The sequence below is a fragment of the Protopterus annectens genome, chromosome 1.part1, assembly GCF_019279795.1.
Source record: "Protopterus annectens isolate FY-2018-M chromosome 1.part1, PAN1.0, whole genome shotgun sequence".
NCBI lineage: Eukaryota > Metazoa > Chordata > Ceratodontiformes > Protopteridae > Protopterus > Protopterus annectens.
Genome location: NC_056726.1, coordinates 1,432,554,480 through 1,432,580,336, shown reverse-complemented (window position 1 = coordinate 1,432,580,336; position 25,857 = coordinate 1,432,554,480).

Sequence of the window (25,857 nt, the reverse complement as noted above, 5' to 3'; positions counted from 1 at the left end):
TTATTCCCCAGAGCTACTTATCAACCTCCTCCTTATTGTTATATGTTTATTTAACATATTACTCCAAAATGTTCATAATATCCTCCTTTCTATATCTAGCATATCCCTCATTTCCTTCATCCCTTTTCATGAAGAGACTTCTTTCTTTTACATAGTACTTTTGTAGTAGGATTTTCTTCAAACAACCTGTTTAGCACCCCATAATATTTTGCATTATTTTTTCCAAATATAATAACAATTCCCTATACATCAAACTATATTCATCTTTCTCCATTTTCCTGCAATTTATTTTTACATGTAAATACATTTTCAAATATTTTTCTTAAAATCTAAAATTACATTGTCCAAGAATTATAAAGAGGCATCACTGATTCTTGATCTCTAAATAATTGGTTTATTTCTTCCCTTAAAACCTGCTCCATATTCCCCTTTCCCAAACATATTTTAATTGCTTTACTTTCCTTTTTCACATTCTCATTTTCTTTAAGATCTATTTAAATCCCTCTATGATCTGAAAAAAAAAACAGCCATAATAGCACCTCGAATCATCTCTTTTAAGTTTGCAGAAGTAATAAAATAATCAAATTTTGTTTGCAAAGTGACTCTTTTGACTGAACCTCCATGAATGTAAGTTTCTCCATTTCATAACATCCTTAAACTCTAACATTCTTTCCTATCTTACTTCCAAAACCTTTAAAACTGCTATTGAAATCTCCCACAACAATAGCACACACATTAAACCATATATAAGGTAAATATATTCATATACTATCTCCCTTTCTTTAAGGCTAGTATACACATATAAATCAACAAGCCTATACATGCCACACTGTCTTCTAACATATGGAAACACTAAAATAGTAATACACACATTTAGTACTTTTACATTATCTTTTTTAAATAAGAACATTTTTACTAATTTAATATATTTACAATATATACACAGAAAGGAATACATTCAACTTCACATGTTATAAAATGACAGGAATACATTGAATCATCAAGATAATCTTATACATTTAACATGTTAAGAGTCATGATATTTCAATAGCAACATTTCAAGATTATAACAACCACTAAATGTCTTAGTATGATTTATAGATCTGATTTCAATCACATTTTTTTTGGTTTTACATAGTATTGCTGTTAAATTTAAAAATTATTTGAACTTAGGAACTGAATTCAATTTCAAGTTTTTTGTAATAACTTTTCTAGCAAATGCCAAAAGAGCCCAGAAATGTTTTTTGCTGTTTGGCTTTTATAAATACAGGGAGTGACCTAGTTAAAGAACAATTATCAGACCATAACCCTTGAAAAAATATTTATCTCTTCCCAGTATACATTTAATTTTTCACAATCCACAAATGTGTGTCCAGTCAACTTTTATATCTTTACTACATATCCAACAAACTGAATAACTCATTTTACTAAACTTAGATATTTTATAGGGATTAACAAACATTCTATGTGTATATTTCCACATAAAAACTTTCTAGTATAATCTTGAAGAAGTTTAATTAACTGACGTAAGTAACAATTTTGTTTCTTACCATCTACTGAGTTACTCAATCTAGTCATCTTCTTTCGTCTGTTCCCATTAGGGGTCGCCACAGCGGATCACCTGTTTCCATTTCTTCCTGTCCTCTGCATTTTGCCCTGTCATACCAACCACCTGCATGTCCTCTCTCACCACATCCATAAACCTTATCTTAGGCCTTCCTCTTTTCCTGTTACCTGGTAGCTTCATCCTTAGCATCTTTTTCCTAATATACTCAGCATCCCTCCTCAGCACATGTCCAAACCAATGTAATCTTGCCTCTCTGGCTTTGTCTCCAAACCTTTCAACCTGGGATGACCCTCTAATATACTTATTCCTAATCCTGTCCACCCTCATCACACCCAGTGCAAATCTTAACATCTTTAACTCTGCCACACCCAGCTCAAACTCTTGCCTTTTTGTCAGTGTCACTGTCTCCAACCCATATAACATAGCTGGTCTAACTATCCTCTTATAGACCTTCCCTTTCACTCTTACAGGTACTTGTCTGTCACAAATCACTCTTAACACTCTTCTCCACCCACTCCATCCTGCCTGTACTCTCTTCTTCACCTATCTTCCACACTCACCGTTACTCTGAAATATTGACCCCAAGTATTTAAACTCATCCACCTTCACCAGCTCTACTCCTTGCATCCTCACCATTCCTCTATCCTCCCTCTCAGTCACACACATATATTCTGTTTTAGTCCTGCTGACCTTCATTCCTCTTCTCTCTAGAGCATATCTCCATCTCCCCAGGGTCTCCTCCACCTGTTCCCTACTCTCACTACAGATCACAATGTCATCTGCAAACATCATAGTCCACGGGGACTCCTGTCTGATTTCATCTGTTAACCTGTCCATCACCATTGCAAATAAGAAAGGGCTCAGAGCTGATCCTTGATGTAAACCCACCTCCACCTTAAACGCATCCATCACTCCCACCGCAGACCTCACCACTGTCACACTACCCTCGTACATATCCTGTACCACTCTTACATACTTCTCTGACACTCCTGACTTCCTCATACAATACCACAACTCCTCTCTAGGCACGCTGTCATATGCTTTCTCTAAGTCTACAAAAACACAATGCAACTCCTTCTGACATTCTCTGTACTTCTCCATCAACATTCTCAGAGCAAACATCGCATCTGTAGTGCTCTTTCCCGGCATGAAACCATACTGCTGATCACTAATCATCACGTCCCTTCTTAACCTAGCTTCCACTACTCTTTCCCATAACTTCATGCTGTGACTGATCAGTTTAATCCCTCTGTAGTTACTACAGCTCTGCACATCACCCTTATTCTTAAAAATCGGTACCAAAACACTTTTTCTCCATTCCTCAGGCATCCTCTCACTTTCCAAGATTTCATTAAACAATCTGGTTAAAAACTCCACTGCCATTTCACCTAAACACCTCCTTGCTTCCACAAGTATGTCATCTGGGCCAACAGCCTTTCCATTCTTCATCCTCTTCATAGCTATCCTTACTTCCTCCTTGCTAATCCATTCTACTTCATGATTCACTATCCCTACATCATCCAACCTTCTCTCCCTCTCATTCTCTTCATTCATGAACCCCTCAAAGTACTCTTTCCATCTCCTCAACATACTCTCCTCATTTGTAAGTATGTTTCCCTCATTATCCTTTATCACCCTTACCTGCTGCACGTCTTTCCTAGCTTGGTCCCTCTATCTAGCCAATTGGTACAGGTCCTTTTCTCCCTCCTTAGTGTCCAACCTTTCATACAACTCTTCATATGCCTTATCCTTAGCCTTCACCACCATTCTCTTTGCCATGCACCTCATCTCCTTATACTCCTGTCTACTTTCTTCATCTCTCTGACAATCCCACTTCTTCTTTGCCAACCTCTTTCTCTGTATACTCTCCTGTACTTCCTCATTCCACCACCATGTCCCCTTGTTGTCCTTCCTCTGTCCAGATGTCATACCAAGCACCTTTCTAGCCATCTCCCTTACTAGCTCTGCCATAGTTACCTAGCTATTTGGTAACTCTTCACTGCCACACAGTGCCTGTCTTAACTCATCCCAGAACTCCACCTCACAATTACCCTTTTTCAATTTCCACCATTTGATCCTTGGTGCTGCCCACAATCTCCTCCTCCTCCTCCTCTTCTTGATCACCAATGTCATCCTACAAACCACCATCCTATGCTGCCTAACTACACTTTCCCCGGTCACCACTTTACAGTCTCCAATCTCCTTCAAACTGGCCCTCCTACATAAGATATAATCCACCTGTGTGCATCTCCCTCCACTCTTGTATGTCACCCTATGCTCCTCCCTCTTGTTAAAATACATATTCACCACAGCCATGTCCATCCTTTTCGAAAAATCCACTACCATCTGATCTTCTGCATTCCTTTGTTTAACACCATACCTACCCATCACTTCCTCATACCCTCTGTTCCGTTCACCAACATGCCCATTGAAATCTGCTCCAATCACCACTCTCTCACCCTTGGGTACAGTCATCACCACTTCATCCAATTCACTCCAAAATTTTTCTTTCTCATCCATTGCACACCCAACTTGTGGAGCATATGCACTAACAACATTCATCATCACACCATCAATTTCCAGCTTCATAAACATCACTCTATCCAATACTCTTTTCATCTCCAAAACACTCTTAGAATACTGTTCCTTCAGAATAACTCCTACACCATTTCTCCTGCCATCCACACCATGGTAAAATAATTTAAACCCACCTCTGATACAGCTAGCCTTACTCCCCTTCCATCTGGTCTCTTGCACACACAATATACCAACCTTCCTTCTGTCCATCATATCAACTAGCACTCTCCCTTTACCAGTCATACTGCCAACATTCAAAGTTCCGACCCTCACTACCACAGTCCTAGCCTTTCTCCTCTTTTCCTGCCTTCAGCCATGACTTCCGCCTCTTCTCCTCCTTTGGCCAACAGTAGCCCAATTTCCACCAGCACCCTGTTGGCTAATGGTACTGGTGGTGGTTGTTGTTAACCTGGGCCTCGACCAATCTGGTATGGAAATATTTACTGGTGTCCACATGAAACTATTTGGTAAAGTTTTATGCCGGATGTCCTTCCTGAAGCAACCCTCCCCATTTATCTGGGCTTGGGACCGGCACAAAGAAATGCACTGGCTTGTGCATCCCCAGTGGCTGGGTTAGTTACTCAATCTAGTAATATTTGAAAAATTCCAGAATTTTGAATCAAAATAAAAATTATTATTATTATTATTATTATTATTATTATTATTATTATTATTAATTATAATTAAGTTATATAATATGGACAAACTTCCCTTGTATGGCAATCTACCTTTGACTATAGCAGTCATATATTCATATACCAGGGGAGTTGTGTTCTGTTCCTTTTCACTCATATAGCTTTATAGGTTCATAGGTGCATAGGTAGGTACTAGGCTATCTGCCCGAGGGCATTTATAAGCCTAGCCAGAGTGTGTCAACTTTTGCCTCCCCATTGATTAATTAACTGAGCCTCTGTCAAGATGAGCCAATGAAGTGATCCCAGGGGTCTATTTTCTGTTACCCATCCACTCATCAAGGTTTCTCTTGAAGAGTGTTAGTGAGGGGATCTGCCTAATGTAGTTAGGAATTTTGTTCCAAAGCATGGGGAGTCTCTGTGACATGAATCTATCCCTCCAGCATGTTCTATTTATTGTTGTGGCGAGGGTTAGCTCACTAGAGCGAGTGGCTCGCACTGACTTGAATTTCTTTAGGTGGAGCATGTCCATCAATTCTGAGTTGGACATGGCTTTGTAAGTCAGGCAGAGATCACCTCTGAATAAGCGATATGCCACTGAGTACAGCCGGAGTTTTTCCAGTCAGGCTGCTTAGAACATATGTTTGAGGCCAGTAATCCTCTTGGTGAGGTACTTTTGTGGTCCTTCCAGCTGTTGGAAATGTCTAGTGAGGTACATCCCAAATGGGGCATTGTACTCTATGATGGGTCTGATGAGTGATGAGTAGAGGGGCACTATAACCTCTTTATTTCTAGATGCGAACCCTTTAGTAATTAGATGGGCTACATAGAAGGATTTCCTAACTACTTTGGAAATATGATTGTCAAAGGAGAGATTACTATCTATCTGGGTCCCCAGATCTCTTATTACCTCTTCTGTATAAAGGGGGCTGCCACCTATGTGGTAATTCATGGGTGTTTTGTTTTTCCAAAATGGGATGACTATACATTTTTTGGCATTTAGCTTGAGACCATGACTTTGACACCAGGTGTCCATCTCAGTAAAGCCCTTTTGGAGCATGTCCGTGTCAGCCGAAGAGTCAATTATGGCTCCCAGTTTGCAGTCATCGGCGAACTTGGTTAGTCATAGTCCTCCTGTGTTTGCCTGTACTTCTGAGAAGTATATGCCAAACAGTAGGTGTCCCAGGACTGAGCCTTGTGGGACACCACTTGTGACTGGTTTACAGTCGGACCTGGAGCCCGCTATTCTTACCGTGTGAGTTTAGTCTGTAAGCCAGTTGGCAACCCATCTCGTGACGTAGGGGTTTATGTTCAGGCTGGTGAGTTTTTCTATAATTCCTGAGTGGGGAATGGTGTCAAAAGCCTTGGCAAGGTCAAGGTAGGCTGTGTGAACCACCTTCCCCTCATCTATGGCCTTGGTGACTGTCTTGATGAAGTCAACCAGGTTTAGTAGGTATGAGCTGCCCTTAACAAAGGCAAACTGGGTTGGGTCAGGTGTTTGGAGGTTCCCAATGCCTTTGTTAATGAGTTCCATGATGATGCACTCCATAGCCTTGGAGACCAGGCTAGTCAGGCTTATGGGGCGATAGTTACCAGGGTCAGTTGTTGCCTCTCCTTTGTGGAGCAAAATAACTGTTGCTGTGTGCCATTCTGTGGGCACGTAGCCTGTGGAGAGGCAGTGGTTGAACAGTGTGTTTAGGTGGGGGGTTAGTTCATTCTGTAGTTCATGCAAGACGCAGCCTGGGACACCATCTGGCCCCAATGACACTGTGCTTTTGGCTTTTGAAAGGGCTGTTTTCACCTGTGCATCTGTGATTTCTGGGACACTACACTTTTCTGGTATTGATGTGGGCCCTTTTGGGGCTGAGAGGGAGGTGAAGTTTGCACTAAATCTATCTGCCAGGATGTTGGCAATATCAGTATGTTCAGTATAATTTGTGCTATTTTGCACTAGCTCAGAGCATATCTTCGAGTTGCCACATAGATTCTTGACATAGCTAAAGAAGGCTTTGTGGTTATCTTTCGAATCCTTGGCTATTTTTCTTTCGAAGTTAGCCTTGGATGATTTTATGAGGGACCTTAGTTTCTTACTGATACTGATCAGGGATGTCTTTCCTTCTTGGGATTTGCTTTTTTTCTGAACTAGTTTACTCCTTCTATTGTATAGCCTGTTTATGGCAGGGGTCCACCAGACTGGTTTCCTTCTCTTAGGGGAGCGAGTATTGGTTTTGCTAGAGATGGCACAATCCATGCATCCTTGTAGTTGCTCATAGAGTGCATTAGTAAAGGTTCCTGCATCTTAGAAACTGTTATCCTTTAGCGTGGGGGCTGTGAAACTTACCACCTCTGTCTTAAGTAAGGTGAATTTTGCTATAGAAAAGTTTTTCATTGTGGTTTCATTAGTTGGGGGTGGTGGTGTGGTGTGGACATCCAGAGGGATTAGTTTATTGTCTGATCTAACCAGTGATGGGTTGAGCTCTGGTGCGGAACACCTGTCGCCCATGTTGGTGATGACCAGGTCCAATATGTTTTCACATCTGGTAGGGGAGTTTATCAGCTGATCCAGGGCATTTGAGTTGATAAATTCCAGGAAGCACTGGACCTGGGAGTTTGTACTTGAGTAGTTTTCCCAGTTAATGGTAGGGTAATTGAAATCGCCTAATATCAGGGTGTTCGGTAGGACCTTCATGTTTTCCAGTGTCTCCAGAAAGGCAGAGTGGTGGTCTTGGGTCATGGAGGGTGATCTGTAGCAGGCCACAATTTGCATTGCAGATTTGTCCAATGTTAGTTGCACATGCAAGATCTCAGAGGTATCATGCTACGGCACTAACCTTGATGAATATGGATACACCCCCTCCTTTTATGTTTCTGTCCATATTCTGTGGCTGAAATGTGTGGTATGAGTTGCAGCCCGGTAGTGCTGGGGTGCTCTGTGGAGCCTTGAACCAGGTTTCAGTTACTGCACAGATGTCGATGTTCTCTATACTGAGGACTGCTTTGAGCGTGTTCATTTTGAGAGTTATACTCCTGGCGTTGAGTAGCACAACCCGCATTTTTTTATTTGTGCTGTTTACGGAGGTGGGTTTGACTTTTGTGCCTTGCCTAAAAAGGCACTATGGGGGCAGCAAGAGCCTTGGCCAGTATTCGAAAGCCTAGGGGTGACAGGTGCAAGCCGTCTCTTGTGAAGCAATGAGGCTTGTCGAGCATGTTGTCCCAGGCTGACAGACACTGGATCCCCTTTGAATGACACCAGAAGCTTAGCCAGTTGTTGAAATTGATCATTTTTTCTTTATACTGCGGTATCATTCTTGCTGAGGGCAGGATGCTACTCAGGGTCAGGGTCATACCCGCCTGGGCTACATGATCAGAGAGCTCTTCCATGTCTCTTTTCATGTAGTCCAGGGAGGTACATCTCAGGTCATTCACACCAACATGAACAATGACAGAGTCATATTTGTACTTGTCCTGGAGTGTCCTGAGTGCTTGTGTTATGTGGCGGATTCTTGCTCCTGACAAGCAGCTAACAGTAACCTTCTCCTTGTCCAGCATAGTGAGTCGGACATCAGTGTGCCTGACTATAGAGTCACCTCTTACTAGTGTGTTAGGTATGTTATTTCGCCTTAAGGGTTGTGATTGTGAGGCACACTGATTTTGTTTTTTATGTGTTGTCTGGTTTGTGATGGGAGGTGCAGGTTTTTTGGGTGTCTGCTTTGGAGGTCTCTGATGTTTTGCAGGTTTTTACTTAGAGCCTCCGAGTATGTTTTTGTGTATATACATCTATTGTTTGCCAGTGCTAGTTTAGTATGTCTATGTGAGGCTGGAGGTGTGGTGCAAGTGTTAACCTTCTCCTCATGACTGTCTGCTCCAGTCTTGGGAGGAGAGAGCTTAGCCTCCAGTTTAGCTATATAATTGCATCTCTCACATATGTTAATGTTTATTGGTAGGAGGAGAGAGTTGTCTCTGTACATGAGGCAGTTCTAACATTGCCTCAGGACACCCAGGTTCACCAGCTGGACTGGAGATTATACCTGAAATTGCCCTTTGGTCATGCCTGAATAGTAGGGTGAGCTGCTTAATCACTTGGGTGGTGAGGGGTGAATAATGAGCCTTGCCTTGCTGGGCAATCAAGTGTCGAGGTATATTAGTGCTTGCTATTAGGTCTGTATATTATCTATAAATTCATTTAATTTCTTACTGATGGATAATATTAACTGATTAGCAGATTCATACAACATATATTCTTTCATTAAATATTAGTACATGAACATAGTAGAAATAATGTATGCATCTTTTTTTTTTTTGTCAACCAGTATGTATCATTGTGATCACCAGTTCAGTTCCTCATAAGAGAAATAATGCGGAAAAAAACAAAAAAACTTAGTATGGTATAGACAAATATGAGCACAGGCAAGGAAGGGTTAGTCTGGTTTACTGCATGGGCATAACCAGTGTATTTTAAAGTGTGTTTTGAGCTTTTGAGGCAAAGAAGAGAGTGTTGTTAGTTCTTTGGGAAGTAGGTTCCAGTCTTTTCCCACAGTGTTAGAAAACAGGGAGTCTCCAGCCAAATTGTTAGTTTTGGTTATGCTAGCTAAAGCTTGTTAGAGGAGCGTAGTATATCTAGGTTTTTATAGGGGATTATGAGATTGGATAGTATAGGAGTTCTATTAGGTTGATAAAATATCTTGTGGGCCATGGTTAGTTGGGAGATTTTTAGAAGGTTTTGAATTTCTAGCCAGCCCAGCTGCATGAGATATAGGCAGTGGTGGGTACGAAAAGGATTACCCATGGCAAATCTGGTGATGTTGTTATAGGCATGCTCTAGTTTGACAAGGTTATTCTTTTTGAGGTTAGTATATATGGGAGAGGCATAAAGAAGAGTAGAAATTAAATGGGAGTGTGCAATTTGGGTTTTAGCTGTTGGAGTTAAGAAGGATTTGATTCGATATAAGGAACCAATTTTCTTGTTGATAGTTTTAATGGTGTTATTTATGTGATTATCAAATGTAAGGTTGTTATCAACAGTAATTCCTAACAACTTGGTTGTGCAGTCAGGGTGTATGATAGTATCATTATTGGAAGTGATAGAGAAATCTATTGGGGTGGACTTACTGGTTGGTGTAAAAAGAAGGAGCTTGGTTTTCTTAGCATTAAGAAGGAGACAACGTTTAGTGAACCAAGTTTCAACTGAATTGAATACTTTCTGTGTCAGGGAATGTAGTGCAGATGGTGAGCTTACTGAACAGATTAATGTTGAATCATCTGCATATTGAATGCAGGTGGCATTTGGGATTGTTACATGCAGGTCGTTAATAAAAAGAGAGAAGAGAAGTGGACCTAGAATAGAGCCCTGAGGGACTCCCAGGGTGACAGGTAGAAGAGATGATATATTATCTGCCCAAAGAACTGCTTGTTGTCTATTTTTTAGGTAGGACCTGAACCATTTAATTGCTAAAGAGTCAAGGGCGAAGGATTCAAGAATGTTGATAAGAAGGGCATGGTTAACCATGTCGAAAGCTTTGGAGAGGTCAATAAAGAGAGCAGATGAGAGGTTGTTGTTGTTCTAAAATGTATTCTCAGACACAACAGATTATAGATATATTTACAAAATCTTATGCAAAGCAGTTTGGTTCCACAAAAGTGGTAGTAAGTTGCCCTAGTGAAATTCAAGTAGTAATTCAAATAATAGATATAATGATATGATAAGTTCTTGCTGAAGTGTTCTCAGGTCATTGTTACAAATTCCGTCTCCACCCTGTGCTTTGTTTGTTTCCAGTTTGTGCAGTTCTTTTTCAATATAATCTAATTTGGTTCCAGTATCTGGGATTACTTGAATTTCACTAGGATAATTTACTACCGCTTTTGTGGAGCCAAACTGCTTTGCGTAAGATTTTGTAAATATATCTATAATCTGTTGTGTCTGAGAATACATTTTAGAATCTGCACACAGTTTATCAATTTGTGTGTCTTTACTCTTTCCACATCTTATGTTTCTATAAAAAGGTTTTCTTTTATGCTCAATATCTTTGCATACATTTTCTTTAAATGTTTCTTGATCTTGTCTCACACTATGCTTACTCTGTTTGTCCAGCTTGTTTATTTCAGTTTTCAAAGTTGTAGTTCAACCTCTCTTCCATTTCTTATATTTTTTGTCTCTAATCTTAATCAGCTATCTTGTTCTTATAGAAATATATCCCCCATGTTGTATGCCTAGATTCTGATTTACACTCAGTTTCTCTTTCAAAACTTTTCACATTCCATCTGCAGTTTTTCCACTGAACACCTCACTCCAGTTAGTTTTAAATAGTGACTGTTTTGCTTCCATATAATCTATTATTAACGTTCTGTGCATTGACTTAGATTTCAGTTTGGCAGAATTATCTATCAACAAATTAACCTTTACAACCCCATGATCACTGCACATCAATGTTGGTAAAACTTGACTTGAAGTAAAAGTAATTTCTTTAGGAACACAAAGAATGTCTAGTATGTTCCATCCCCTGGTAGATTTGTCTACAATCTGAAGCAATTGTTGTTCCTGAATATATGTTGTGCATAATTTCCTTACTAACATTGGTGAATCCATATTATTCCAGTCTGTTTCTGGTAAATTTAAGTCCCCATCTAATATTATTCTTCCCTCCTGTGTTTCATGCAAGAAATGTATGAATTCCTTTAGGTCATCTGCACATGACTTTGGTGGTCTATACACTCCAACAATTGTTATATGTTCCAGGGTTGTCTTTATTGTCGCAGTTACACAGTCTATAGTATTGGTGTTATCACTGAACATATACTAATCACAGGTCTCATAATTATCTTTTATCCCTACAATAACACCTCCACCTGATTTTTTTTTGCTAGAATTTCTGTTACAGTAAAAACATTTATACCCTGACAGAACTGGTTTCCAATCATTGTTCTTTAACCATGTTTCACAAACAATAATAACATCAATCTTGTGGGAATGCAATAAATTTTCCAATAAAAAAAACTTTATTATTAATGCTTCTAGTATTAACAACCATCAGAGATGTATTAAATGGTGCTATCTGTTACCTGTTAAATGTATGACCTGGCAAAAATCCTGCCTAATGTTTGTTAAATATTGCAAAACATCAGCTGCAAAACTTATCTTCCCTGATCTTGACAAATTGCATGCCATCCTATCTATACACGTGTGCTCAAAACTAGGCTTGGATGATCTACACATTTCAATTTTTTAAAACAAGATATTTTTTCCATGTAGGTATTTACCCAAAAAATCTTTTCATTCATGGTGACCTGACTATACTTTCTATAGGTGATTTGTGAAAAATACATTCTAACACCTGTACAAGCAATACTATCTAAGAGGGCTGTCAGTTCCCTACTAACAGTCAGAGAATCCTTGCAGATGACATCATTTGTACCAACATTTATTTTTATTTATTTTTATTTTACATTTGTTCACCGGGATAGTCCGTCTGGATGCATGTCCATTTTCAGCGGAGGCCCAGGGAAAAAAGCTCCAAGGGTAAGCAGATACAGCATTGCATAATACCAGCATTACATAATACAAACGGACTATTTACAGAGATTACATAAGTAAGCAAGTTAAACAAGTTCCACAGGTTAGAGTTAATCCCGAGCATAAATCAGGATTAAATTAAATTACACAGTAAGATGGTTAACAGATTTTTACACATTCTAGAGAGTTAGCCAGGCTTGATACAGTGGCATAGCCAGTTAAGTGACAAATGTTGTTTGAGTCTAGTTTTAAATTGACCTAAGGTGGAAAGTAAGGTAATATCAGCTGGAAGAGAGTTCCAGGATCTACTTACAGAGTTTGCAAATAGTCATCGGCTGTGTTATTAATTTTGCTAGTCTGAATTTGTAGTTTGTTAGCGGATCTAAGCTGTCTAGGATTGTTATACGGGGTGATAATATTTTTAAGTGCAGGAGTATTGTTCGGATTATAGATGATTTTATAGGCCATAATCAGTTGGTTATACTGGATTAGGCTGGGTAGTTCAAGCCACCCAAGCTGATTTAGATTGATGCAATAATGTGTCCTAAATGGCAACCCAGTGGCAAACCTGGCAATGTGGTTGTAGCAAATTGAGAGTTTGTTAAGGACAGTCTTGTTTAAATTCAAGAGTAGAGGGGATGCATACAGAAGGGTTGAAAGAAGGTGAGAGCGAGCTATGGCAATTTTAGCTGGAGGGGTTAGGAAGGTTTTTATTCTGTAAAGTGACCCTAGCTTTTTATTGATGGTTTTGATAGTTTGGTTAACATGTAGGTTGAATTTTAGATTATTATCTATGATAACACCTAATAGTTTTGTAGAGGAGTCGGGGAGATTATTGTGCTATCATTTGAATTTGCGGTAAAGGTGAAAGCGGTAGACCTACATGTTGGTGAAAATAACAGCATTTTAGTTTTTTTGGGATTTAGGATCAGACGATGTTCAGAAAGCCAGTTTTCTATTGTGTTAAAGGTGGTCAGGGTAGCTGACCATAACTCTATTGGAGATGTGGCCAAGCAAATCAGAGTAGAGTCATCAGCATATTGGATACAGCTGACTTTTGGGATGACAGTGTAAAGGTCGTTAATGAAGATGGAGAACAGCAAGGGCCCTAGTATACAGCCTTGTGGTACTCCAAGGGTGTTAGGTAGAAAGTTAGAGAGTTTGTTCTGCCAGAGGACAGCCTGCTATCGACCATTCAGGTAGGATTGAAACCATTGAAGGGCTCTAGTATGTAGACAGAATGTTTGCATGGTGTGGATTAAAAGTTGGTGATCAACCATATCGAATGCTTTGGAAAGATCCAAGAAGAGGGCTGAGGATATATAATTATTGTTGCGATTATGGTTTATGGTGTTGGTAAAGGCTAGGAGGGCTGAAGTAGTGCTGTGATGAGGACGGAAACCATGCTGAGCATCTGCCATAAGGTGATTCTGGATTATGTGGTACATGAGTTGTCTATAAATACATTTTTCCATAATCTTTGCAAGGGGAGAGAGTATAGCTATTGGCCTATAATTGGAGAATTCAGTAGATCTGTCTCCTTTGTGAAGTGGGATTACATAGGATATTTTCCAGATGGTGGGAATTTTAGCTTCTACTATGGTTCGATTGATTAGTATTGAGACGGGGCAAGCAATAGCATCAGCTGATTTTTGTAGGTACTCGGCAGGGAGTTGATCGGCAGAAAGTGTAGTAGGTTTTAATTTTTTGATCAAGGTACGGATAAGTGAAGTGGCGACTGGTTGGAAGCTGAATGCGAGTAGGTTTCTAGGGGTGCTACTTTCAGGACCAGGGGAGCTAGGAGGTAGTTAGCTAGCTAGGGTTGAATTGTCTTGGCAAAGAATCAGTTAAAACTGTCAGAAACATCTTCAGGGGTTTTATCAATAGTAGCAGCAGGGATTGGGGTTGAAGTTTGTCCAGGATGTAGTAGATTATTTAAACCGGACCAAAAATTCTGAGGGTTATTTTGATTTACTGTCTGTAAATTACAGTAGTATTGTTTTTTTGCCTTGTAAAATGGATTTTTTAGTTTCATTCCTGGATTGCCTGTATTTAATGTGATCTTTGGGGTCTTTAGAAGAACGCCATAAAGCCCATGCTTTGTTTCTAAGGGTAATTTTGAGTTTAGACTCTTTAGAAAGCCATGGCACAATTTTTGCCTTTATTCTCTTTGAACGAACAGGTGCATGTAAATCAAGGATCTCAAGGAATTTGTTGTTAAAGTATGCTACTGCTTCCTCTAAGGGGAGGTGTTTTAGAACAGACCAATTACATGAGTTTAGTTCTTGTTGGAATTTGGCAGGGTCAAAGTTTATATTGTTTCTAACCTTTCTGAGTAAGGGTTGTTGTGAATTAATGACTTTGTGCTTAATTACATAGGTGAGAAGGTGATCGCTTAGGCCATCAGGGAGAGTACCAGAGGTGTACAGTTGGGGGTGACTATTTATGAGTACCAAATCAAGTATACTTTCTTTTTGGTTGGTTTACCTATCCTGGTAGGGGTGGATATGTTTTGTGTAAATGAATGCAGGTTAATATGGGTGGTTGGGGATACTGAGGAACAGGTGCCACAGTCTATGTTAAAATCTCCAAGTAGTAGGGTTTCTTGGGGGTAGTGACATGATAGCCAGTACAGGATATCTTCAAGTGTAGATATATTGTTACCTGGGGGTATGTACATACAGATGATATTAATGCATTTATTTTTATTAAGTTGCAATTTGGTGGCAAGAATCTCCGAGTTATTAATCTGAGGTGGTTGTATTAAATCTATGGTGACATTCAACTCAGATTTATAGAGTACAGCTACCCCACCCCCCTTTCTCGAAGCACGATCCACCCTGTGTACGTTGTACCCAGGTGGTAACACTTCATTGTCTGTAGTGTTAGGTTTTAACAAGGTTTCAGATAAACAGAGAATCTCAGGGAAGTGGACATCCAGAAGTGCATGCAATTCATGTACCTTGTTATTAATGCTTCTAATATTGAGATGACTGGCTAGGAGAGAGTTAGTTGGCCTATTAATTGTAGGTTTGTAGCTTAGATTGCAAGTAGATGGGGTATGTGTATCTGAAGTGGGTGGCCCAGGGTTGGGGTGAATATCACCACCAAGTATTAGGTTAAGTCTATACTTGGTGATGAACTTCAGGAATTTGTTTATTAGTTTGTGGTAGTGTTTGGATCTAGAGTTAATGTGCCTGGGGTTGAGATGTTGATAGACTGAACAAGATGTTGGATAGGACCTGGAACTGTAAGTATGGTTGAAGGTGGGAGGATTTACAGCTGGGGTGATAGTATGGCCTTTTGGGACCTGAAATCCCATGAGAAACTGGTTTTCATACAAGGTAAGGAGGTATGGTGCGAACAAGAGGGGTAGTAAAGAGGAGTATATAATTATCTATGATTCAGCTAGTGAGTTAAGGAATTGTTTTACCTGGTGATGCAACACCAGAAGATAGAGTGGTGAGGTAAAGGTACTGGAAGGGGAATGGGAGAATGCCAGATGAAAGCTAATAGGTGCTATTACAATGTAGGAGACGAATGGGGGTTGGTGGTAATTATCCCAGATGAAAGCAGATAGGATCTAGAAAGTGGGGGAGTGGCTATAGTACTATAAATTTAGAGGTACTGGGGGAGGGAGGTAATTGGGGGCAGGGAGGGGAGCGAAGAGAGCCCGAGCGCAGTGAGGGCGAACGTAGTGGGGCTATTGCAGTTTACAAGGTTTCCTAAGGTGTCCTAAAGCTATAAGGTAAGTAATATAGTTCTTAATGCAAGAGTCAGTTTACTTAAGTTACAGGGGAAAGAGGCAAATACTGAAGTAGAAAAAAGAGCCCTATGTCTTAACAAAATGGTGACCTGCTTAATTACACAGCACTGTAAGTGAAAGCTTAACAAATGCTTTTTGTGTGCAACCTACTCTACTTAAATGCTGAGAGAAACTGATTGCAGTCCTGTAGACACTGTTTTGTAGGGAACTGTAGAGTTCAACTAGGAAAAGAGAAAAGCAGAGATTCTAGGGTAAGCATGAAGGCAACAACAGGCAGTTATTGTATAATAATACATTCAGAAAGGTTTGAGGGTGGGGGTAAAGTAGCACACTTCAGAATGAACTAAGATTTATAGCTAAGAAACCTAAGCAAGAGAGCAATGCAGTAAATAAACACTTGCCAGATTTTAAAGATATACCAGAAAAACTAAATCAATTGTTCACAATTGTACAACTGTAAAATTGCCAGTAAAAGCACTTCAGGTATAGCTAGCCCAAGTTATTCAAGTCATAAAAACACTTCTTCAATGTGTGTGTGCAATTTAAACATTAAAAACACATACAGTAAGTAGGAGCTCTGATTATACACTTTCTCTAGGTACAGTTTCAGTTTAAACACAACTATTACCACAGAAAATCAGTAAAGTCACTAGCTACTTATAGAGCCTCTGCAATAAAATAGAGCTTTCTGTGCAGAATCAGAATTTAGCAGCAGGTCATTCAGTTACACACAAAAACAGTAAAAGATCCATACAATGAAGAAGCTTACATTGAGTCACACCAGGTCAGCCAAGGGGGGAAGAGAGAGGGAAATCCTAAGCACCTAGATTTGAAAATGATGCCTGTACTGAATTGTAGCAGTTTAACCTGTTTGAAGAAAGAGGGGGTGGGGGAAAAGTGAAGGCAGTAGGAGTGGTTACAAGGAATACCCTGATTGACGCAAGACACCACACCAGAGGTAAGTTGAATGTAAGGGCCTAAAATCTGCACTCAGCACTATAATGTTATTTGCACTCAGTACTTTAATTTTAATGTTATTTGCACTCAGCACTGTAATTTCACTTATGTTTAGCAGGAAAGACAGACCAACAGTATACAATTTTGGAAATTTTTACAAAGGTTACTTGTTCAAATGTCAGGCAATTGCAGTTTACAATGTTTCCTAAGGTGTCCTAAAGCTATAAAGTAAGTATTATAGTTCCTAATGTAAGAGTCAGTATACTTAAGTTACAGGGGAAGGAGGCAAACACTCAAGTAGAAAACACAGCCCTATGGCTGACCAAAATGGTGACCTGCATAATTACACAGCACTGTAAGTGAAAGCTTAACAAATGCTTTTTGTGTGCAACCTACTCTGCTTAAATGCTGAGAGAAACTGATTGCAACCCTGTAGACACCATTTTGTAGGGAACTGTAGAGTTCAATCTGCTTAAATGCTAAGAGAAACTGATTGCAGTCTTGTAGACACTGTTTTGTAGGGAACTGTAGAGTTCAATCTGCTTAAATGCTGAGAGAAACTGATTGCAGTCCTATAGACACCATTTTGTAGGGAACTGTTGAGTTCAAACTGAGTCATACCAGGTCAGCCAAGGCGGGAAGAGAGAGGGGAAATCCTAAGCAAATAGATTTGAAAAAAAAACATGAATAAAAACAGATCCATACTTCTTTACATTAAGGCATTCCAAGGTTTGTCTCACATCTCTATTTTTGCTCCTAGCAAGCATAACACTATTCAGTGTTCATTATCTTCTCTGCAGATATAATTATCAGTTCCTCTAATAACTGAATTTCCATTTACATGAATATCTTTGTTGGCCAGCTCTGAGTAATATTTAACTTCTAAAACAGTAATATCTGCTCTAGCAATTATGAAGGAAAGATCTTCATCACCATTAGTCTTATTAATACCACTGTTTTCATTGTGTATTAAAATTGGTATTGTAAATCCACTGCTTGAGCCATGTAGTCAACATCTATCTTTCTCTTTTTTCTTACAGTAATGTTCTTCAATCCTTCCATGTTCAGTTTTGATTTCTTCCTTTTCACCTGCCCCTTGTCTCTTTTTTCTACCTTCTCTGTTGGAAAAATGATACCTTCTTCTGTAGACTGAAGGTTTTCTGATAGACAAATATCATTATTCCCTGTAAAGTATGTGTTACATAGCAAAGTGGTGTCCTTTTCACTATGTATTCTCTTTCCTTTACTGTCATTAATAAGTTTATTTTGTCCTTGCTATTTGTTGTACACTTCTTACTTTTTTTGTGTTTCTTTCTAAACAAATGGGACCCACAGATTGCTGAATACTTGCATCCAGAATTGCACAGTTTTTAAGGGCATCATCCTGTTTGATAGGGTTTGAATGATTTTTGCAGACAACGAATGCAGCATTTCCTAAATGTATTCTATTTGTTCTATGCCTAACATTATTTCTTTCATCAGTCCAGTCATTAAAACATGAAACAACAGTTCTCCAAGCCATGCCAATGGCACAAGTGCAATCGTTATCATTAAGTCTAGATTAACTACTAACAATGGTAAGCAAATTATGCAACTTTTGACACAAGAAGCACAGATCACCAGTATTATCAGCTGTTACCTTTAAATATGCATAGCATTTATTACACTGTACAAGATATTTGTGCATTAGCAAATTGTTAATTGCATACTCATTTAAGGAATCTATATTCAGTTACAAATTAATAAAATATTGTAAAAGAAAAGAATAATCAAAATCAGTGACCACAGAATTCAAAGATAACTTAAATCAACTTCTATGACAAAAAATATCACACCAGCAATGAACAACTAATTAATAAATTAAGTACAGTAAAGTTGTTCTGACCATACAGGTTCTGCAAGCCAGACAAAAGTTGTAATTTCTTTATGTCGCATGCAGTAGCTTCTGCTCACTATCGCTCGCAGTCGCACTTCTTTTTAACATTAAAGATCAATAGATCACAAACTAAGGTAGGATTGTTTAGACATGCTCAGGGTTTTTCTCTCTCCAGTCTTTGTGAATTTTTAGCTGTCTAAGCCCCTTGGGGTGGGTAGACCTTGCCTGTCTAAAACCTCTCCCTTTCTAACAACCAGCAGTGAAATTAAAGGTAGAACAACAAAATATGAATCAAAGTAAGCCTTGTTAACAAGCTATCCTTTCCTACCTACAAACAGTTAAAACAGTGATAACAAATACAATATACATTGACAGAAAACTTCTCTTAACAATCAACTCCACAGTAAATCACAAACCAAGGTAGGATTGCTTAGATATGCTCAGGTATTGTGATTGTTTGGTAAATTAACAGTTAGGTGTTGTCATCTCGGTTAAGTCTTCTTCAGGTAAGTGGTCTTTTGATTACTTGAAGTATACCCATATATGTATATGTATATATATATATATATATATATATATATATATATATATATATATATATGGTTCTAGGTTACATAACCAACAGCTGCTTTCACCGACAACACAAACATCGACACCACATAATCGACAAACCATAAACACGAAACCTCACATGCCCGACAAACAAATAACCGACGATCCACAAACACGAAACCTCATACGCTGCACACACCACAATAACAACAATCAACTAACAAAACACATCCCCTGTCCAAAAACCACACACAGAACACAAGCACACCAAAATCCTCACAAACCCACACTAAACCTCACATACACAACTATCTACAACCCTAACCCAAACCCTTACCATAAGGTCCTTCACTATCGCACACTCAGCTAACCCGTGCCCTAACCCTAACTCACTTAACCCGCCCCTAACCCAAAATATACCACTACCGCACACTTACCTAACCCGCGCCCTAACCCTAACTCACTTAACCCGCCCCTAACCCAAAAAATACTACTACCGCACACTTACCTAACCCGCGCCCTAACTCACTTAACCCGGCCCTAACCCAAAAAATACTACTACCGCACACTTACCTAACCCGCGCCCTAACCCTAACTCACTTAACCCGCCCCTTACCCAAACACTATCACTACCACACATTTACCTAACCCGCGTACTGACCCTAAATCACTAAACCCACCCCTATCCCTACAGACCGTCAATATCCATACTTACCTTACTCGCACCCTAACGTCCGTCACCACCGCATACTCACACAGCCTTTTTCCAAGTCACTATCCTTGGCGTCGGCATTTTGATCCGTAGCGTCGATCTTCCGCATGTCGATCTTCTGGCGCCCGCTAATCCGTTGTCGGTGAAAGCAGCTGTCGGGTATGTAACCTAAAACCATATATATATATATATATACATATATATATATATATATATATATATATATATATGTGTGTGTGTGTGTGTGTGTGTGTGTATCTATATCTATATCTATATATATAGTATTTCTATATCTATCTATATATATATATATATATATATATATATATAAATATATATATTTATGTATATCCTTTTTTTCTTTCTTTGCTGAAGAGGTAGGGCTGGCTGTGGTATGGTCATAGGAAATAGGAATCCAGTTGTTATAGTGTATGCCGATCTCTCTTTTTTTCCCACCTTAAGGGGGGTGGGCTGCTGTATCAGTAAAAGGCACTGCCATCACAAGTGTGAATAAAAGGACAAAACCCTTTTTCAGAACCCTGAATTTAGATGCAGTCAAATTACTCTTGTTTAAAGCACTGAGTTATAATCTTAGATTATGAAAACAATGTTCACCCTAGCTACCTGTGCTGCCATGACTTGATCCTCACTGTTGGTCATTGGTGCACTGTCATGTTTTTCCTCTTCGAGCTCCTGTACTTCTTCTTGACATGTTCTGGTAGGAATTTGAAACAGTGGCAGTGGATGTGTTTAAGGCAGACCCTCAAATTTTTTCTCTACAGGATCTAATGTTGAAATGCTGCTAGCATTTACATGAATGGGTATACCCCCATGCTGTACAACCTTAAATGTGTTTTTGTAGTCACTGACACAATTTTGACAACATTGCCGTTGACTTACTAATTCTTGATTCTTTCCACCTTCACTTAATTGCTTTAGTATCATTTGTAGTTCTTGCATATTGATGTTGGCTCTGATGGTGTGATTTTGCGTAAGAGGATGAGTACTAATCTCGGTCAGTCCTGAAAAGATTTAAGCCTTGTGTTAACTTTATTTTCTTAGCAAACAATACATCTTTGTTGAAAAATCAATAAAGTATCCATCAAATAATCAAATAACTTCTAATTTAATGCATTTGACTTAGAGATATCAAGCACTTTTATTTCATTAGACAAGTATATGCTCATGGAGTCAAACACTCATGCATCAGTTTCAATATTCATCACTGAGTTTTAGTTTAGGGGCCTGCCACCTTCATAACAGCTCTGGATAACTGTTTATGCAGATACTTTTAATATTCCAAGTCATTTTTTAATTATTTATGTTTCAATTAAGCTTTGAAATTTAAATTGCTCTATTGTATTTATTTAACCGAGATTTCTTTTCTAAAACTCAAAGTTTTTTTTTTTTTTTTAGTAAAACACTGAGTTCTATGAGCAGAATCTTGTGTTCTACTTATTTACTTTCAGTTCATTACTATTCAGAAAAGGATTTCCCCTAAATGTAAGAAAATAAAAAGCTGTAAACATTTATTCAGATGATCTACTGTCATTTATCTTGTCAAAAACAGTGATAATGAAACTGAGTCATCAGTCTTGCTATCAGTTTTCATGTCCTGCAAGCACAGTTAGCAAAGAAAAGTTCTAGAAGTTAAGTACCTCAAGGAGGCATTATTAACAAGCTGTGTCCTGTACCCGCCATACTGGTTTTGATATTTTTCCAATTCCATTTAACTACTCTGCATCCTGACTATTAAGGTTATATTTGGCAATTAGCAGAAAAGATTAAGGATATGAGTTAACAAGCTTTTCTTTGTACCTAGCATACTGGTCTTGATTATTTTCACCTTCACTTAATTACTTTATGATTCTGATCAAACCAAAGAGTGTTCCTGGGTCACACCTGAAAAGAGATACTTCTGACTAGTAAACTCACTTGGATAACAAGTGTATAAAAATAAATCCATAAACAAATAAGACAATAAACAAACACATCCTGAATAATATATTCTGTCAGTTATCAAAGAGGTCAAGACTATGATCCATTAATAACATACTTCCTCTGGCAGAGGGTTTGATTCGCTCAGCCTTCATTTGTCTACTGTGATAATGCTCTGAGAAAATTGAGAATTTTAAATAGGCATGCCAGCAACTGACTGGCATCCTACGCATAATTTCAGCTTTTAAATTATTTATCCACTTATATCCATGTTCTCAGTTTCTTAAATGATAGCCACTCACCTTCTAAAACTGACGTTCCCTGGTAGTGAGTTTTGCAATAAGTACTTTTATTTCAGATACTCACTGCAGAGTTAATACCTTTCAAATACCTTCTGAGGAGGGCATACATTGATTATATAATGCAAATCTACATTTTTATTCAAATTTGACTGATTCAGAGAGACTACATTAAAATTTCTGTTGATCAGTAATGATATAATGATAAGGGAGTTGCTAAAATGGGGGATGTAGGAACAATGAATAGAAATGGTTATTTTGACAGTGTCTATGAATTATTATATGATATAAATACTTATGATAAAATAAAAAACCCTAAATTATCAAATACTATAGGAAGGGTAAATACTGATATTTATAATAACCATTTCAATAATTACATGGCAAGTGGGAATCATCAGTTTTGCTATGCTCCTCACCAAGGGATACTCATTTATTCTTGTTTAACAAAGATCCATAAAATATGGAAAAGCTACTAATGAGACAGTTTCATTTAGTGGGTGGTTTACAGAATCAATATCTATGCTTTTAGAAAGAAGTTGAAAGGCTTTATTAAGGACAATATAGATTTTTAGGTATGCTTACACACGATGTGTAAACAACACACAGAGCAACATTATATTTTCATTGCATTAGATGTAAGCAGTTTATTTACTACATACCTACATTTTTTTTTAGTTAAATCTCTCAAGACATATTTAACTAAGAAGTTTGGCTATTACATTTTTTATCAATGCTAAGTGTCGACTGCTGTTATTGTTGTCTTTTTAGATAACAAATACATTTAAAAAACAAAGAAAAGGAGTAGCTATTAACGCTGCTGTTTACTTCTTTCCAAATAATGCTTTAAATGAGATTGTGTTAACTGATGGGATTTTTTTAAATTAGTCATTGTTTTTTGTTTTTTTTTAAATATTTCACACTATGAGGTGAGAATTAGCTACATAACCTTATGGATTATTTGAGTTGCACTATACACTTTTTAAAGCTTAAAACTACTGCAGCTCAGGACAGTATTAATGCATTAAATATTACTTTGACTTGTCACAAGATGACACTAGCGAAACAGCTGTGCATAAGAAGAAAATTAAAATCAGTAACTATTTGTATAGCTCTAGTATTCACATAGGATATATATTTCATAATGATCTGAAATGTCAAATGATGAGGACATTTAGGTTTAATAGTAATGAAGTGAAATGCATTGAGTAATTGGAAACAGCTGAGTGATTTCGTAGTTAGAATATATAGACAATAATTCTTACAGCATTTGAAAGATCAGGGGATTTCAGGACATTATAATATTACCAGCACTTATATCTCTACCATGTTTTATTCTGAATGCATGAATCCAAGTAATGGACATACTGGAACAGTTATTTGGAAACAATGAATGATTTAAATCACTGTATACAACCTTTCTGGAAATAGCCAATATCATTGACACCATCACATTCTCCAGTCTTATTGATAAACTGACCCTCATAAATGTTAATCAGGTCATAACTCATTGAATTGGAAACTGGCTTTCAAACAGGCCCCACAAAGCCAATTTCAGTGTCACATTCTCTTAAAAAAATCAGACCACCAGTGATGTCTCATATATTTTTATTCTCTTTTCACTCATCTTTGACGTATACTTTGTTAATGTCCAAATCAATGTTAAAGATTTCTGGCTGACTGCATTTGCTGATATCTGTAAACGTGGAGCTGTCATAAATTCACCAGATTGAATCCATACCTTCACAAAGGTCATAAGTCACAGAAACTTTTGTAATCAGAATCACATTTTTAATCTCAGTGCAAAGAAATGCAGTATTATTTCTTTTGGAAGCAAGAATACCCCTGTGCCTAAATCATAAATGATAGTACACTTAAAACAGATACTGTCATAAGAGATATAAATATATTCATGGACAATGAACTCTCCAGAAGCTACCACATATCAACTATTATTGGGAAATCTTTTGGCTTAGGACAAGTAACAACTAAAGGCATTTCCTACACATCCATGTAATCAGAGGCAGATCCAGCACTAAATGACCTAGGTAGTTGTCTAGGGCCAAGAAAGAAAGAAAGAAAGAAAGAAAGAAAGAAAGAAAGAAAGAAAGAAAGAAAGAAAAAGGAAAAAAATCTTCCAAACCTAATGCCAGTTATCTGGATGCACCCAAGTGCTCTGAGCTGCACTTAGCCTGTGGGCTTTCCCATTTCCTTCTTTTTTCATTGGCCAAATGTAGAGTATTTGAGCCAGTGAGAGAGAGAGAGAGAGAGAGAGAGAGAGAGAGAGAGAGAGAGAGAGAGAGAGAGAGAGAGAGAGAGGCTTCCTTTAGCAAAACGTAGTCTTTTAAACCAGTTAGGGGCATGATTCACACACACACACACACACACACACACACACACACACACACCAAAAACAGTGGGCTTTTCATTCACTACACAAGATGAATTTGCCACTGTTAAGCAGGAAAAGGCTCCACATCTAGCTTTTTAATCTTGCAATGGTTAATGATCTGAGATGGTCCTGCAAGAAAGAATTAATTCATGTGTGTGTGTGTGTGTGTGTGTGTGTGTGTGTGTGTGTGTGTGTGTGTGTGTGTGTGTGTGTGTGTTTGTGTGTGTGCCCTGTGCCTGTCTGTGTACGTGTATGCATGTGTGAGTGCATGTGTCTGCATGTCTGTGTGTGTGCATGCATGCATGTGTCCAGACCTACATTAGCCTCCCATTATTTTTGTCTTTGTCCAGAATTCTTGAGCAAAGAAGCACATAGATAGTTTTATCAGTTCCTTGTAAAATGGCTGATTTTCTTGAAAGTTTGTTGTGGATTTCAATTTACTAAATAATGACAGGTATGCATATACACTCAGACTTTGCATCTTTCAGAAAATGCTTGCAAATGCAAAGTTTGTGGCAATTTTCTAAGCTCGTAAGAAAAATATTTAAAATGTGTTCTTGATTATCTTTTTTATGATTCTTGATCTAATAATCTGAGATGGCAGAGGGAGGTTGCAATGATTTGCTGTGTATGGTTATGACAGCAGTGTGCTGAGATATATTTCTGGTCTATTTTTTATGAATTCATTCATTAACTGGATCTGTAGGAGATATCTGAGGTGTACTGCCATATAACTGGGTGTAAGTGATGGTTGTGTATGTGTGTGTATATAAATGCTTCTTACTGTATCTCAGAGTAGTTGTGGACTAAAGGAAGGAATCAGTTGGAATCAGTTGTTGTAAACAGGGACATCATCATGTGAGCTATTTTCTTTGTGAAAAATCTTTCCTTATTTTGTTAAGTGTTGATAGTGTGGTTATTATTGGGTTGAATGCATTTATTTGGCTGTTAATAAAATGGACAAAATGAAGTCTCCAAGTTTACTACTACTATTTTGACTATGAATGCATTTTTTTTTTGGCAGTTATGTGGGTGGGTGAAACTCAATGTTGGATGACAGATTTTCTAGCATTTAATACAAA